Below are 17,671 nucleotides of genomic sequence, written 5' to 3'. Positions count from 1 at the left end.
CAGACAGTGGATGGATAAATAACCATAAAGGGGCTAAGAACTAAGTCCAGCTCTGACAAAATATTCTTTCTTTGGGCTGTGACTTTGGACTTTGCTACCCTGGAAGAGGATTGAAGTTTTGAAGTGATCCATCTGGAGGGTGGTGACCTGCTTACAGGGCTGTAGGAGAATGACTTGAGCATAGGTGACTGCAGCAATAACTATTGAGTACCTCTGCTACTCTATGATCTGGGAGGGGGAGGGGAAAAGGGAGGGGAGGGAAGGGGAGTACTTCCTACAGGGATTAGAAGTATCCTTTACATCCAGCTTAGCTACTTCAGCTTGTTTTGTGGAGGAACGCTTGCTGAATAGTATGACAGCTTGCCCAAAGTGTGATCATGTAATGAAAGACCCATTTAATGTAGTAAGTTCTGTCCCAGCTACACAAGTTGTTGTAGGAAGCATAACTCTGAAGTCCATTGCTTTGGTGCAAATACCATTTTTAGTATTTATGCTTTAATGATAGTGGTCATATGGATAGTTTATCATAGGGCTAAACTTCCCTTTTCTTAAAAAAAATTCCAAGTTAAGTAAATATGCAAAATTCTAACATAGAGACAATTATAGCGAGAACTATAATGGAAAGTGCATCTTGATCATTATTGCCATGGTAGAATTGTATTACCAACAGTTACACATTTGTATCCATCCTGGTATCCAGCTAGCTTAATCCTTTATTATTACTATTCATCTTAGTAGCTACATGCTTATAAGTGTTTGTGCACGCATACACATACATGAAAATGGCTCTGGAATGGGGACAGAGAATGGGGACTGTCACCATAAAAGTTTTACCATTGACTTCAATGGATGCAGGATTAGGACCTAAGTGCATTCTGGTAAGGCCGATTGTGATGCCTGTTGTAGGAGACAGGAAGCTAACTCTGTGTATGCACAACTCCCACGGAAGCCAATGGGAATTGTGTATAAATTATATGGTGGGGGTTGGGGTGTAGTAGAATTTGCCCACAAGACAGTAATTATCAAATGAAGCAAGTCTGATAATATGCTTGCTTGTTTGAATGGATCCCAATCATCATCAACGCAGTGGCTTTCTAAAGTGATTAAAAAAGGGTCTGGTTTATCTATCTGGAGACAACCTCTTTGACTACTGTAAACCTAGACTACAACCAAATAAGTGAAAATTGTATAAAATCACTAACAGCAGTAATTGATATAATGGGAAAACAAGATTGCAGCATCAGGTACTCTCAGATGAGTAGCCATCTAAGGACTGTACTAATCGAGCCCAACCCTTCTTGGGTTTAAAGTGAGATGTCTAATCCTGGCTCTGGAAGCCTGCTGGAGCAAATCATTGATGCCTACAGATTACTAGCCATCTCTTGAGTGAATTCCTATATATCCAGAGGCATTTTTGTAGCTGCTGGGCATCTTAGATTCCACCCCCTGGACTTTCGGGAGAGCTCGTGGGGGCTAGAGAAATGTAGTTTCTTTTCCCCCTTCTGATTGCTCTGAGGAGATCTACTTTTGATGGGCTCATCATTTTTCTGACATGGAATCATCAGTGAGGAGCTCTATCTTAGGGTGTGTTGTCTCTTTTTGGCTCTCCAAATTGTCAGTCTTCCACAGAGTCCTTCTCCCGCACCCCCCTGAAATAAGGAGAGTGTGTGAATGCATCATTCCCAAGGGACCTAGGGATGGAGTCTGTGATTACTTCGGTAGCTAGATTGGAATGGTTCGTCTTCCATACTTCTGAAATCGGCTACTAAGTTAGGTGCCAAGACAGTTGAGTGTACAGGGACTCTAGACCAGGATGCAGAAGTCCTGAGTTCAGATCCTAGATCAGCCACAGATGTCCTGTGTGAACTAGGGCAAGTCAACTAATCTCTCTTCTCTTCCCCATCTGTAGAATTCAGATAACTTTCTTTCCCCAGAGAGGTGTGGGAGGTAATGATGGTGAGGTATTCATATGATCCTCACTACTGTAGTATTTAAGTATCTGGATGGACAGACAAACATCTGCATCCTTTTTTTCTGTCTTTAGGCACCCAAGTTTGAAAACATTGCCATAGTGCACATGTTCAGCATGTTTGCTTTTTCAGCATGCATAAACTTTGCTGTTTCAAACTCAAATTTCTTCACAAAGGCTAAGCATACGGTCCTCATTGAGGACTATAAACATGAAATGTTAAATCAAAGCCAGCTTTTAAATATGGGGGTAAAAGCATCTGAAAAATTCCTTAACAGCTGAAAACTTGTTTGATGTCCAGAAAATTTTAACTAACTACCCAACAACCATGAAATATCTCTTCCAAGAGAATAATGAAACTGCTAAGTAACTGTAGATGGTCATTTTATTCTAAATGCCTATCTCAACCACAACTACAGCATAATTACTGAGACACTCTAATACACAGACAGATTTATGTTAATTAATTCATCTCACTCATTATCTAAAACATTGAGTATGAGTATAGCATAATTCTCCTTGAAATGCTAGATTTATTCGGACAAGTGTGTGCTGATTGCATTACATGTAAGTAGCAGAGTGAAGCAGGCCAGTTGGCCCAAATAAATGTAAATAGGGTAACTCGTAGTTTAAAGAAAGTAATGCCATGTGTGACTTATACTTCATCCCTTTGTCAAATGATATTGGCCAGGTTAGAAATTTTCATTAACATTTTAGTTTCCACAGGAAAACCATCACAGTAACGTAGAGGACGTTCTTAAGAAACTGCCACATTGGCAGAGGTGCCAACTTTTCACTTTCCGAGTGGGTGGTCTGCTGCAAAATTCCCCAAAGGCTAAGGATCCAGAGCTGGCTTGGGCAACCCTTTAAACTGAAGTGTTTCAAAGATTTTAAGATGTTTCCAATAAATATAGGTTCATATTTAACTATCACAGTTTAGTGGGTTTTTTCCATAAAAAAATCTTAAGGGACAATCAGCACATTCCATATTCAACAACCACATAATCACCCCCCCCCCCGACCCTACTGCAACATAGCAGAGTCTCCTTGGATTCCAATCCCTTCTCCTCTCATTTGCTTTGCTTTTATGTGGAAATTGCCAGAGGCCAGACTTTGCCATCATTACTCACAATGAACAGAACCTATCTCCATGATCAGTGCCATTGATTTCTTTGGGACTACTTGCATAGCAAAGGTGCTACCCAATATGAGTAAGGATGACCGAATCAGGTCCTAGGTTAACTTTAAACACAGTATTAAAAATACTAAGGGTTCTGTTCTGCTTATTCTGTGTACACAGGTTCCTGATCAATATCAGTGGGAGTTCAGAGGGAACTAATGATCTCCATATCAATGGGACATGTCAGTGTAACATGAAAAATGTATTCCTTTGGTGTGATTTTTTTTTTATATAACATTCAGAGTCCTATGGAAAGAAAGGGGTGCCAAACATTTAAGTCCCACAACAAAAGCATGTTCTAAGTTCTGTTTACACATAAATTCTGGGGAGGTACACTGCTGAACAGAATTATGGGGTTGAGCATGGCAGATCTATGTACATCTAACTTATTCATGTGCATACCTAGTCATCATAGTTAGCCAATCATAATGATCCATGGTCTTCCATGTTGGAAAAACTATGGAAAGGTGTAGATCTCTGCTTCAGAGCAGAAACGTCCAGTCTGTATTGAGTTCCTCAGTTGTTCTCACAGAATGGCCTGGGGATTCAGCCCCTCAAGCCCATAGAACCTAGGGAGGTGCTAGAAGACAGAGCCATCTGGGCTTACCTCCTTGAAAGAGAATCCCCCAAATGCTGGCTGCCTTCACAATGCTCTCTGGGTAGGGTGTCTGTATTGCTGAGGAAGGAGGTGAATGAGTCATTGCAAACTGTGTTTGCAATAACTTATGCTCTTTGCCCTGTGGCCTTCAGGTTTGTATATGTAGAATGTGCTCAAGAGCCTCTTCCCTCATTCTCAAAGTGCAAATTGGGAGTCCTTTTTTGAGACTTGCCTTCAAAAATCCTTTGTTCAAAATCTTCATCAGGGATGGTGCTGGTAATGCAGCACCAGAGTTGTTTTTACAACTCCTGAGCTGGAGTGGAGGAGCTCTTGAGCTGCAGTGGTGCTCCATGGTGGGAAAATAAGATTCTACTCTCTTGACCCCCTGTGCAAGGCCTTTTTATTTTTTTTTATTATTAGTGTGGTAATTGTGCCTAAAGGGCCCAATAGAGGCTGGTTCCCCATTGTGCTAAGCAATCTACAAACACAAGGTCAGAGAGCTCTACCTGGAATAGTTTATAGCCTAAACAGGCAATACTGATTGTTGGAGGGGAAACAGAGGCAGTGAGAGAGAAAGTGACTTGCCCAAGATCACACAGAAAATCAGTGGCAGAACTAGGTCTAGACCTCAGTTTTCTAATCTGCTGGTATTTGTAAAGGGCTCTAGGATCTGGTCTTTAGAAACGTGTATGCAACTAGCTGCAATACAATTATAAAAATAACAAAAGACATGTAATACCCTGATTCAATTAATAGAATAAACATGAACATTCTGATATTAGGGGCCAATTCTACAGTACTACTGATTTTGAATGGGACTACTTCTGTGATGAAAGTTTGCTGGGCTGGGCCCTTGTTTTAAAAATATTTGTTTAAATAAAGCATAACTATTACGAAGTCCATGTTTTTGCACTCCGAAAGGGATGGTTGATTAACATAATCTTGAATAGAACAAGGAATAAAGAACTAACTTTTTGAAAGTTTGTGTGTGTATATAGAGTAACATTGTCACAGCTGCTACATTTGAAAGAGGAAAAACCTGAGAGAACCATTAACTCTATGGCACATCAGCAATCTGAGATATCTTTGTCCTCTGCTAAATGATTAGCTCAAAGCAATGCCTATTCTTGCATTTCTATCCCAAGCAAATCCTACAGACAAACACTCTAATAGCTATTATAAAATAAAGAATCCTTCATACATAACAATTTTACAACAGTGGAAAATCAGACTCATCTTTATTACCCACAAGGACAATGTTTATTTTTCATTCATTTTTTAAAATGTTTTTATGGCAACATTTATCAGACAATTGAAAGTAGCAATGGAAGAGAGCATAAATCACAGGAGAAAGGGAGTCCAGATACCTGAATTCTATTTTTGCTCTTCTACTTATTTGCTTTATGATCTTAGGCATGAGGCTTAACAGGTCTGGGCCTCAGCTTACCCATATGTAAAATGGCTCTAATTCTTAACTCTCAGAGGAATGGACTCCCCTTCCCCCCCCACCATAGAAACCACACTGGGAGGGGCTCATGGGAAGGAATCTCCTTGTGATGACCTTACCATGTGGTTCTACTGTGGGGCTTTTCCCCATCTATGATGCAGAATTAGACTCTGGGTTCCTACAAACCTGGAGAATGCCAAGGGATCCATAAAAAAGCACAGGATCATCCACCTGGGGACCTTGTCCTCCACAGATGTGTGGTCCCTGCAGGGCCCTTGCCCTTGACAGCACAGTTAGATTGGAACTGCATTCCCAGGGCCTCTCCCGATCGTGGCTGCCCACAGGTAATCTGTAAAAATCCATTCCTAAGTGTCTTGAATTGCACACCCAAAATTAGTGGAAACTTTTGACCTTAATCTCTTTCTGCTTCAGTTTTCCATCTTATAATGAGGCTACTACCCCCTCCCTTGACAGGGGTATTGAGAAAATCAATTTAGTCTTTGTGAAATACTCTGATATGGTAGTGATGAACACTGCAGTGTGCAGTAAAGGAGGTCTAAGGCTATGCACTGAACAGCAAGGATAATAAGCAGTTATTCAATATTTTGCTTTAAGTGAGCACCATCCATTGTGGGCACTGAATGAGGCAGGGGTCCTGTAGGGAAAAAAATAGTAATTAAAGACTGTATCCTAATGCATATGCACAAGGGGGCTGAATTAAGATTGCACAGGCAACTTTAATTCTGGAATTTCCTAACTTTGTGTGTTTTGACTTTGTAACAATGTTCTTGTAACACTTTTTTTTTTTAGTGTAATACATATGGGCGTTGAGAGCTTTGATGATGATTTATGAAGTGCCAACAGTGTGGTTGGCACCTCATAGGAAAATATAGTTGCTGACCAAAGACGTTGATATTTTAGTTCAGACCTAGACTTGGTCAAAATAAATTTCATTTTTCTTAAATTTTTGTATTGAAATTTTCATTCCCCAGGTTTTGGAAACAAAGGATTTGTTTGTTCGGCATTTTTATGTGATTTAAAACATTCCTAAACCAAAATCTCCCAGTTCTTATGTTTTCTCCCTTCTTATCTCCCCCACCCCCTGCCGTGCTTTCCCCATTTCTCCTTATTCATTCTCTTTCCCACCAATTTTGCCACTGAAAAGAGGAGGGAAACCTCCCAAAATCTTGGGAAAAAAAAATCAATTTTTTCCCTAAGTTCTTCAAAAAAAAAAAAAATCTCTGAAAACGTTGAAAAACATTTCACATTTTTTATTAAAAAGCCACTTTTTAATATAAAACTTTTTTTGACCAGCTCTTGTTCCGTTTCAAACATGAGTACTACAAGTTGTATCAAACAGAGCTGTAGGTCAAGCAAGAATATAGTGACGGTTATTTAAAAAAAAAAAGGCTTTGTAGAGGTAGTGTGATTGAAGTAGCAGAGGTAGGTTGCTTGATCCATGAGAAGGGACATGATAACCCCACTTAGTTGAACTGTTTCTGGATATCCAAAATATCCAGGTGAGCAGGAGAGATGTGCACATCAGATGTAACTAAGATTCAGATGAGATGGACTTCCAGATACATGGGGTTTTATAATAGAACATGTTTCAAATGAATACATTCAAGAAGGCACAAGTGTGTTAGCTTGGGCACTTGACTTATTTTTGAACACTTGTCTAGTCAGCCTGCCAAGTTTTCAGACATGAGCTCAAGCAAAATTCTTAAGCCCTGTACTTTATAACTGCAAAATGTCTGTCTTTCTTGGGAAACCTATTACTTAAACCTTGCCCACACACAACAGTAGTATTGCTTTAACGATGCTATTAAAGTGGTACAACCTCTCTAATGTGAATGCAGTTGTATTAGGATAGTTAATTCATCTATTGGAAGAGGAATAACTTGTATTGTTATAAGAAAAGGAGTACTTGTGGCACCTTAGAGACTAACAAATTTATTTGAGCATAAGCTTTTGTGAGCTACAGCTCACTTCATCAGATGCATTCAGTGGAAAATTCAGTGGGAAGATTTATATACATAGAGAACATGAAACAATGGGTGTAACCATACACGCTGTAACCAGAGTGATCACTTAAGGTGAGCTATTACCAGCAGGAGAGCGAGGGTGGGGGAGGGACCTTAGAGCAACTGAAACAAGGATTCTGTTAGCTTTTGTATAATCTCTAGGATGCAGGAGACATTTCTAAAAGCTCTAGCTGACATGTTTTAACAAGATGGGGGGGTAAAACTGTCCTGTAAGCTTTTTGGGTCAGGGACTGTCTTTTTGGTCTGTTGTACAACACATAGCAAGATCTATGTGGCATCCGGGTATATGATGGGGGATCCTACCCATTCAAGTCAAGGGGATTCTTTCCATTGACTTCAGCGTGCTTTGAGTCAAGCCCATAGATAATACAGGAATTGATGCCACAAAAATTCTAAAATAGAAAGATGTACATGAGACAGGCTGGTACAACAAGTGCAGTTGAAAGTGACCTGAAGAGGAAAGAGTGGGGTTGCACAGAGAGCACCTGAAAGAGTTTTTATATTTAAAAAAAAAAATCTCCCCTACTATTTGGTGTTCTTCATCTTGCTGGCTGTATTTCTTGGAGCAACCCAGAGATATGGATAGGGAGCTGTCTCAGCACTTAACTGAAGGGGAAAATGTTTTGAATTTGTAACCAGCCCAATTCAGCAAGGTAATTAAGTATGTGCTTAACTATAAGCACGCAAATAATTCCATTGAAATCAATAGCCCTACTCGTGTATTTTAAGTTACGCTTGTACTTCATTATCTTGCTCAAATGGAGGCTCCAAAGAGCTTTTCTTCCAACTATTTGTTCAGCAAAAGAATTACGCAGGTGTTAAAACTTTATGTGGTCTGAATAAAAATTACATCCCCTCTCAACTTACTAGGTTTCAGTTCCTTGGTCTCTATTGTCACAAACCTACTACTGTAATTCTCCAGCCTCCATAGTCATCCAGGAAAAATTGGGTAGCCAGTACCTCAACTTCATATATAAAATACAAACAATCTCAGGCTTTCTTCGTATACAACAGGCAGCAGAGGACACAAATCCATTCCCTCCCCTTTTGCAGGTTACCTTTAAGAACAGAGTGGATGCCTTAAATCTGCATTTCCTTGGGTTTGCCACACTTTTAAAATTCTTCCATAGTAGCAAAGAAAATACATTCACTCCAATCTTTAACAGAGTTAACCACTGCACTGCTGTGCTTTTCTTCTTTCCTTTCAGATGATTATATTTCAGTCTACGGCCACCTGTGATTAATGGCATCAAGTCCCAAGACACTGACCCACAGCTATGGACCTGTGAAGTATAATTTCCTGGATCTGACACAGTATATTGAAGGAGCCCAGAAACAAGAAATGGCCATTCATACAATGAGCGTAATACCTTCTGAGGGGTAACAGGCATTTTGTGCCAGTCCATCCTGTGGAGATGTAATAGCAAAAAGTTCAATAACATTAAAAAGCTCTGATTTCTGTTCAGAGTATGGAGGCAACAACAAAAACAAAATCTGCTATGATTGCTACCACCAATTATAAGTTAGCTCTTCTATAATACCACATACTCTGACAAGATTATGATGTTCATATGTGTATAAAACATTAACACTTTTCTGGGCTCTGATCCTGCAAGCTGTTTCACATATGGGGCCACATGGAGTCTCACTGACGGCAGTGGGGCTCTGTGCGAATATAAGGATCTGCCTGTATGAATTAGATTGCAGGGCTAGGGCCTCGCAGCCTTCTCCAAACCCCATTGAAGTAAATGGAAAGACTCCCTTTGACTTCAGTGGGCTTTGGCTGAGGCCTCTAATGAGCATATGAAATGTTAATGTTCAGATAACCTGACAATTTCAGTTCTTTAAGGCAATAATATTATTTGTAAGGCGTTAGCACATAGAGTCCTAGGTCTGGATCAGGACCCCACTATACCAGGTACTGTACACAGAATAAAATAGCGCTGAATGTCTCTTTAAATAAAAGTTTCCATGTACTGTTTTGAACCATAATAGTTTTAAAAGCCACATTTCTTTTTTAATTTTGAAAAGTAAATAAGCAACCCTTCTTTTGAGGTGGGACCTTATGTGTCAAGGGGCAGTCTCAAATGAATGTTTACTGTTGAGTCATAAACTCTTACCGTTAAATAGAGAGTTTATAATGAAAATGTTGACAGACCCTGAGCTCTGGTATCACTTCTAAGAATCCTGCTTGATGGATCTTGGAATTTATTTCCATTTACAACCCAAACAAAAAAACCCAAACAAATAAAGGGTGTGTGTATATGCATCTGTGCACTTGTGTACATAAATCTATGTTTTAAATAAAGATGAAACTTCCTGTCAAGTTTCAGCAGGGTGACTTTTTGCAGCAGAATTGCTAGAAAAGTGGGAGTTTCTAAGGGAAATGAGGACACGCCTATGAACTGCATAAGTCTTAACAGGCCAGGAACCTACACAATAGTTTTTATATTTTGTGAATTCCTTTTCTGTTTATAAGCAATTGTTTTAAAAGTTCTGAAATCTTTCAAACTAATGCTGCATTCTCACTGAGATATTCCCTGTGTGCTGTTTGTCTTCAGAAATGTCTTCTGATGTTTGACCCCATCGGTCCTTGCTAAGTGTTGAGCTAAAACTGATTAATATTTCAAAATAAATTGCTCCCTCTAGTGAGATCACAACAGTACTGATGTCTGGCAGCCATGACTAAATTGCTTGTGTTTTGCTATAAGAGCTGATTATATATTTTACTTGTTATGGACACAATCCTGCACACCTTATTCAGACAAAACTCACAGTGATCTCAATAAGAGTTTTGCTCAAGCAAGGAGTGCATAATAGGGCTTTATACATTTAAGATTATGCTATTTACAAAGGTTTATTCCTCTCACCTCATCTCAATACATTAGGGCTAGTTTGAAACACCACTAAAACCTTCCCTTAAATAACATGTCAATTAACTAGTGGACCTTTGAAGAACCACACTAGCTAACACCCTGCTAAAGGCTTTGCTATGGATAAACTTCATAGTAGATACAAACAGCACAGTCATTAATATCCACTTCATTTCTTTTATCATAGAATCATAGACTCTCAGGGTTGGAAGGGACCTCAGGAGGTCATCTAGTCCATCCCCCTGCTCGAAGCAGGACCGATCCCCAACTAAATCATCCCAGAGAGAAAAGTATCACAGAGAAAAGGTGTTTTTTTTTAAAAAAAAAAACCAATTAGTTAGAATCTGGTCATATTTAACAAAACATATAGTTTGCGCTTCACATGACTTTCCCCTCAGTCTTTTGTATGTAGAAAACTAATCTAGAATAATTATTTTAAAAATGCCAGAGCAAGACATGAAATTAACCAGAACTACAATAGCACCAACCATCAACTCTGCTGGGGGTTTTATTCCAGGCTCACCACTGCGACGCAAGAGTGCCTTCAGAATTAGGACCCTTAACAAGGCAACTGATGTCTGTGATAACTTTAATAGCGTGTTGCCCTTTTGATCGGACAGCACGAATCTGGAAATGCTCAGCAGCAGCTCTTCAATGCAAGATGGGGGTGCTCGGCCTTTTGCCTGCCAGTTCTTGTAAATGAATAATTAGCAGCATTATCATCGAGTTCGGCATACGGTCAGTTATGGATGACATATAATCCCCTTCTCAGAATTGTTGCATCATGCGACCATAACATAAGAGGCTATCTGGAGAGGGGCCCCCTGAGTGGGTGTCCTTTGCTAAGAGAACATGCAGATAACTCACAGAACTCCAGACTGTAAGGTGCAGGGCTCCACCCGGGAAGGAGGACAGTAGTCACAAACTCATTGGCAGTGATAACACCTCCCACTCCCTTTTAATAGATCAGCTGCTCCATGACTCTGGGTTCAGCAGGCTCTCCTTGCTTTCTAATTTAGGGCTTGAATGTGCACCATTTCAGTGAATGCTGAGCACAATCAAACCCTGAGACTTCTTCTCCCTGGCTAAAGCTGGGCTTTGACCTTCTGTTTTTTCTCCTTGATTTCACTTCCTCTCTGTGGTGCCAGCCAGCACTGACCATTCTCAGCATTCAGGGGGAGGAGGGCACGGCTTTGTGAAGGTATTTAGTTATTGTTCTGCTTAGCACTTTAAGGCCTGAATCCCATTTTTCCAAAAGTGACCTAAGAATCAGGTGTGGACCATGGAAAAGGGAGTCTGCCCCTCTGAGGGAGAGAGGACCAGGAGAAGGGGATGTGGAGAGGCAGCAATAAAGAGCACAATAAGGGAAGTGGACTTAGGGAGATACCAAGAAAGGAGAGGGGGAAGGCAGGGAGGAGCCAGGAGACCTAAGGAGATGAAAGGAGTTGGGGGGAAATGGATCCAGGAGGTGGGAAAGACAAGAGGGGACATTTGGAACAAGAAATAATTCTACTTACATGTGTTTCTGGCAGGATAAACCTGTCTTTTTTTTTTTTTCAACCTAAAAAAAGAATAGCTCACCAAGAAGAACTCATTTGATTTCGCTAAGGAAAGGTCTCCCTCCTCTGTCACTCTTCACACCAGATGTCTATCAGTGTGATGACAGTTGTGAAGCCCCACCTCCAAAGACAATATGTGAAGAGCTGAAAATCAAAACTACCACCCTGTATTTTATCTGGGTACCATTTAAGGTTAGTGAGCATCATTGTAACTGTCTTTCTGCATATGCATCAAATGAGAGTGCTAAACAAGCTCTGCTCACCCTTTAATGTCTTACACAACATATTCAGGATTCAATTATCATGTTATGTCCACCTTACTGCAGCTGGGCTAAAGCTGACACCAGAAACTGTTGCTTCTTCCCTCCCCCCAGTTATTACCGTCATCTCTATGGATGTTAGGAGAAGGATAGTGCAACATAAAGGGGTTTCCCCAAATGGACTGTGATCTGCTAGTGTGCCTCAAAGCTCCATTTAAACACTAATTGTAAAATTAAAATGGTATCATTGGAGTTTAAGTTATGCGTCTGGATCCCACATCAGCTTATGCATGTGCTTAACATTGCTTAGGTGAGTAGTCCTTTTAAGGTAAATCATGTGTGTGTTTGCAGGATAGAGGCCATGATTAGCAATGGGCTGAATTGCCTGCCTACCTGATTGGGTGCTGCAGGCAAAGTAGATACTCCTCTGCCTATCTTCTCTGTGTTTTTGGATCACACGGAGGGTTAGGTGAGGATATCTGCAGTAAGGAAGCAGTATGCATGCTAGAGGCAGAAACATAGGCCTCTAGGGAACTTTTATTGTGAAAATTTAGTTGTTCGAGTGCGGTTAGGCACCTACAGGTTTTGGTGGCAGCCAAGCAGGAGTTTTGTGGCTCACAGTGAAGCCTAAAACTGGGACTTAAGTGCCCAACTACCTTTGTGGATATGGGCCTCAGATGCTGTTTATAAAACCCACAAAACATTTTTTTATTCAAACATTTCAAGAAATATTAATACATAAACACAGGCAGTGCTAGCAAAGCCAAGTATAATTAACTGTAATGACTTCTACCTGTCACTAGAGGCTGCTCTTAATACACAATGATGAAACATTAATAGGAGACAGTTCATTCTGCTTTTTTCACCACAAATATAGATTACTTACAATTTACTGAACATATTCTGATAAGAAGTTAGCAAAGTTAATTTGTATTTCCAAGGTGTACTTATGTGGTTATCTCTACTTATTTCCATTCCTCAAATCAGGTGCTATATACAGATCCATTCAGTCTGTCTGTTGTAACTCTTAAAAACTCCGATGGGACTATCAGTATCATAGGAAGGGATCCCATGTTCCGGACTAAAATCCACACTTTTCTATAAGGCTCAAAATAAAATGGATTATAATGTTCAAAATGCTGTGTAAGTAGTGGCTTCTATGTTTTAGCAGTAGTTGGATGATATTTCCTCTAATTTACAGTGGACAACACATATCTACAATCTATAAAAATACACTGCATTAAGTTACTGGAAACTTAAATATACCAGTAAAATAATTCAATTATTTTGTCGTCATCTTCTTCCATGCCACCTCCTGTGCTTGGAATCCTTTCCAAAATCTATTCAGTCCTCCACTCTAACATTTTGCAAGGAACGCCAGAGGATCACTTCTGTAACGTTGACAAGAAAAGGTGTGTTTATTTTTCAACTGTGACTATTTGAGATGGTTGCTGTGTATCTCTTTCTCCTGGTAATCTGATTTTTTTGAGTTAACTGGCCTTTCCTCTTGTTGTAGTGTTAGGTTATGTTATATGTTTCACTTTTATTTTACTTCAATCCCACTGCAAAGTCATGTTGTTGTCTCTGTGTTTCATCCCTGTGTCTATGGGGAGCCACAAAGGCATAGCCTCAGCTCCCTGCACTAAGTCTGGCTTTCCCCTGTGCCTACAGCCTCCAGAGGGACCCCCTCTGCTGCCTTCTTTTGTGTGCAGCCAGCAGTTTTTTTCAGTTTCCCACAGCTCACCGCGCACCTCCCTCTTGAGCCTACTGTCACCATCACTTGTTTGACTTAAAATAAAATGAGTTAACAGTTTTAAGCATAGTCCTGCACCTCTTGCAATTTACACCAGAACAAATGACTAATCTTAGTGTCTTCAAGAAAAGGACACTCACACAATATGCAACCACCTTCAGCTTCTGGGTCTTGTGCTCCCCTGCCCATCCAAGCCTACTGAGAACATACAACTCACATGTTTCAGAGTCCTGGGGCATTACAGATGGGGTGAGACCTGCCCACTGACAGAACATAACCTCTTTCTATCCTGGGAGGCTGCTTCACTGGGCTCGACGGTTCCCTGAGTACAGTGTGAGAGCAGCTGCGAGCATGAAATACAAGAGAGGAACTCTGCAGACAGACTGACCTCTCGCCTTGCTTTGGGTGATGCTCATCCTGGAGGAAACTATTCTGATGACTAGCCCTCCAGCCAATGACAATCAAAGTCCTCTGTGCAAGTGGTAAAGTGGCTTCTAGTCCATGGGGGGGGGGGGTTCCCTGGCTGCAGGTGACAGTAATATACATAGTTGTAACATGCCTTCCAAATTGACTTATAACTCCTCACAAGTAGAGCTGTGTGAATTTTTTTTCCAAACAAACCTTTTTTTGGGGGGGGGGGGGAGGAGGATGACAAAAAAAGAAGATTCAGCAACACCAACATATTTTGAGAATTTGTTGATTTTTGCCAAATGATTTCAGTCAAAAACACTTCAGAAAAAATCAACGCATTTCGTTTCAAGACACTTGCAAAAGTTTCACCCTTTTTTATGCTGAAGGGCTTTTTGTTCAGAAATTTCCTTTACTTTTATTTGAAAACTTTAAAAAAGTAAAAATGCTCAAAATTAAAATGCAACCTTTTGTTTGCCCCAGAATGACTATTTTTGATTTTTTGATTCACTAAACATTTTTTTTAATTGTTTTCAGTTTGAGCTGAAACTTTGCTTTTGGGGGGGGCAGTTGCCAGCAAACAGAAAAGCTGCTATTCACCCAGCTCTGCTTATGCGTGTTAAGGAGAATTCTGCTGTGCGCTATGAATCCTGTTGTGGGGATGTGATCACCTCTCTCACAGCCCTGAGACCAGTGTCTGTCCTGAGCTTGAGATTGTCCCAAGTGTTATGCAGACCTATTGCAATACCAGCTAGCCATAAACTGCTGTCAGGGGAATCTCTGTGTCTGGCATCCCTCTGTAAAAAAATGCGTGGTCAATGAAGAAGGGGAAGGTGATGTAGGGCAGTTTTCTGGGGGAGAAGCATTATCAGCAGCAGTTTGTAGGTGCTACCTGTACACAGGATTGCTGCCCTTTTGGATATTTCATTTTGCAAGCCACCCCACCTCCCCTGCAACTTTTGGGCTAGAAACTAGAACTTCCGTGATGGTTACAGCCTCTTGTGTTTTTCTTTCTTTGTTTTTAAAATTGGGTAAATTTCAGACACTTTTTTTTTAAAATATAAATTAAGCTGCAGTAACCCAGGGAGATTTATCTCCAGACCAGCTCCCACAAAGGCTCAGACACATCAACAGCAATGTGCTCTTGTGGCTGCTTCGGTGCTATTTTTTGGGGGGGGAATGTTTTTACACTTGTATCATATTTTTCTATACCAATTTTTTTACCTCTTGGGACAGTTTCTTATCTTATGTGTGTGGATGTAAACCTGGAGTAACTCCAGTGGAGAATGTAAAGTGGGGCCCCGTTACAATGTTTCCCAATTAAAATATAACCTTAGCTTGGTTAATGTTTTCATAACCCAAAATATACAAGGGCTTTAAAGCCAAGACATAAACTTAGGGTGAGATCTTGATCCCTGTATACTTAACAGGAGTTTTGCCATTGATTTCAGTAGGGGTAGATTTAATCCTTAGTACCTCTTTCCAATATATCTAGTACAACCTGTTGATATCTGTACCAATCACTGGTTAGCTTCTCCCATTTCACCTGGATGCCAGTGAGCTGTTACTGTACTGTTAGAAGACACAATACTCTAGGATAGAGGCAATTGCCAGTAAAGTTTTCATTCATGACCTATTTTACCATTGGGATCCTCTAATGGTGCGGTTTTTAACTGCTTTATAGTCCACTTCTCCATTGCTGCTTCTGTTGTTTCAGCAACTGACTCAAGAATACTTACACAGCTGCAACATCTAGGGCACTGCAGAGATGCTTTTCATTTCTTGTTCTCTTCTTCAGAGTAATATTTCCAATTGGCCCTTTAATAGGAGCAGCAAGAGAAAGCATCTTCATTTGCCTATAATTTCTGCAGCCTTCTGGGCCTGAAGTGTTCTCATTCTGTGAGCACTTGCATCTGTGTTTAATATGAAAATTTCTCAGGCCAGAGTAAGGCGACATTGAAACAGTCCCAAATGCCTGTTCTAACTCTGTAAATGCCAAAGTACACTGTGGTGATTACTCCAGGCATTTCTCTTACTCACTATGCAATAGTTTTTGTTCTATTGGCAACCCAGAAAATGAACCTGGTGTAATAGGAACAGCAGAGTCCTAAAGAGCTGCATAGAGCTAAAAAGCCAGCCAGTTCTGCACTCTTTCACTTTATCAGTGGAAATTCCTTCCTCGCTGATCCATATGACCAAGGGAAAATTATCTCTTTTTAAAACAGCTCACATTTCTTTGGATTCAGTTTCAAATTGTCATTCTTAACCTTATCGCAGACCATTTATAAAATGCACCAGTTCCTGACCAAAAGATTTAGCATGTACCAGATTTGTTATCCATGTATGACGAAGAGTCTGAAAGAGGTGCATGCCACAGAGTACATTCTCCATGAGCCGTTTAAAGGTTCCAAGAGGACTGCATAATCTAAAGGACATTACTTGAAATTGCCAGAGCCTTTATCCTGCTGTAAAAGCAGCTTTCTTCCTGTTTTTTTGGATCTATTTCCACCTTTGCAGAGCCAATTCAGATCAACATACCCTATTAGAGCACCAAATGTATCTGTTTCTGACAAAGGACAGAAATCCTCTGTGACTGTAACAGAGTTTCTGGCCCTTTAAATGAAATTTGGCTCAGCACTCCTCGTCCAGTCCAGGTGTGCCCTAGTTTGGTGTAATGAGCAGGGTTGGTCCGCCCTTGAGCATTATAAATGAGAGTTGAGAAAGGGCAGTTCAGAACTCAAGTCGTCACAGAGAGCCTAGAGGGAGTGTTCAGAAAGGGCGAGCCCCCCAGCACTGACAATAAAGAGAGCTCAAAGAAAGAGCAGAGCTGAACTGAGAGCTTCAGGGAAAGGTCCCACTGAAGAACAGGGTGGTGAGAGGTCCTGGCTGAGCTCTGGAGCCACAACAGGCTGGTGAAAGCAGAAGCTAGGAAGGCAGTCAGAGAGTCACCTACAAAGTTCTCCAGGCTGGAGAGCTAAGCATGGCCAGAGACGAGTGGAGAGGGAGATGCCCTCAAGCTCAGAGAGCCAGCAGGTCAGAGAAGACTGAAGGCTGGGGAATGGATAGGGCTGAGCCCTCTGATGTCGCTAGGCAATAACGAGAACCATACCTGGGAAGGAAATAAGGCAAAGAAACACTCCAGCAAGAGGAGCTGGCTTAGGCATGGTGAGAGATGCCAGAGCTATAACTGGGAGTTGAGCTGGGGCATGGTGAGAGACGGTGGAGCCATGCTTGGGGATGGATGGTTGGGGACGAATGTACTGTTTGGACTGCTCTGAGGGGGATTTGGGGTAATAAATTAAAACCACAAAAAGGCTATTTATATACTCTGAAGGGTGCAGTGAGTTTATCTGAGGAATCGAGAAGGAAACTGAGGCAAGGTGCCATTTGTTGGGCTGCCCTGAGGCCATGACGGAGGGCTCCCAGTGACCATTTAATTTTCTATCGTCCACACAGAATCTGTTATCCATCATCCTTTTTCCCAAACAGAAAGTATGGCTGATGCGAAAGGTTCAATTACCTCTTACAGACTAGTAATGAAATGGCAGGAAAACTCTTCCCTATCAGAAAATGAGAGTC

This window comes from Caretta caretta, chromosome 4 (assembly GCF_965140235.1).
Source record: "Caretta caretta isolate rCarCar2 chromosome 4, rCarCar1.hap1, whole genome shotgun sequence".
Lineage (NCBI taxonomy): Eukaryota > Metazoa > Chordata > Testudines > Cheloniidae > Caretta > Caretta caretta.
The sequence above is the reverse complement of the archived record's forward strand: the minus strand, read 5'-3'. Positions refer to the sequence as shown.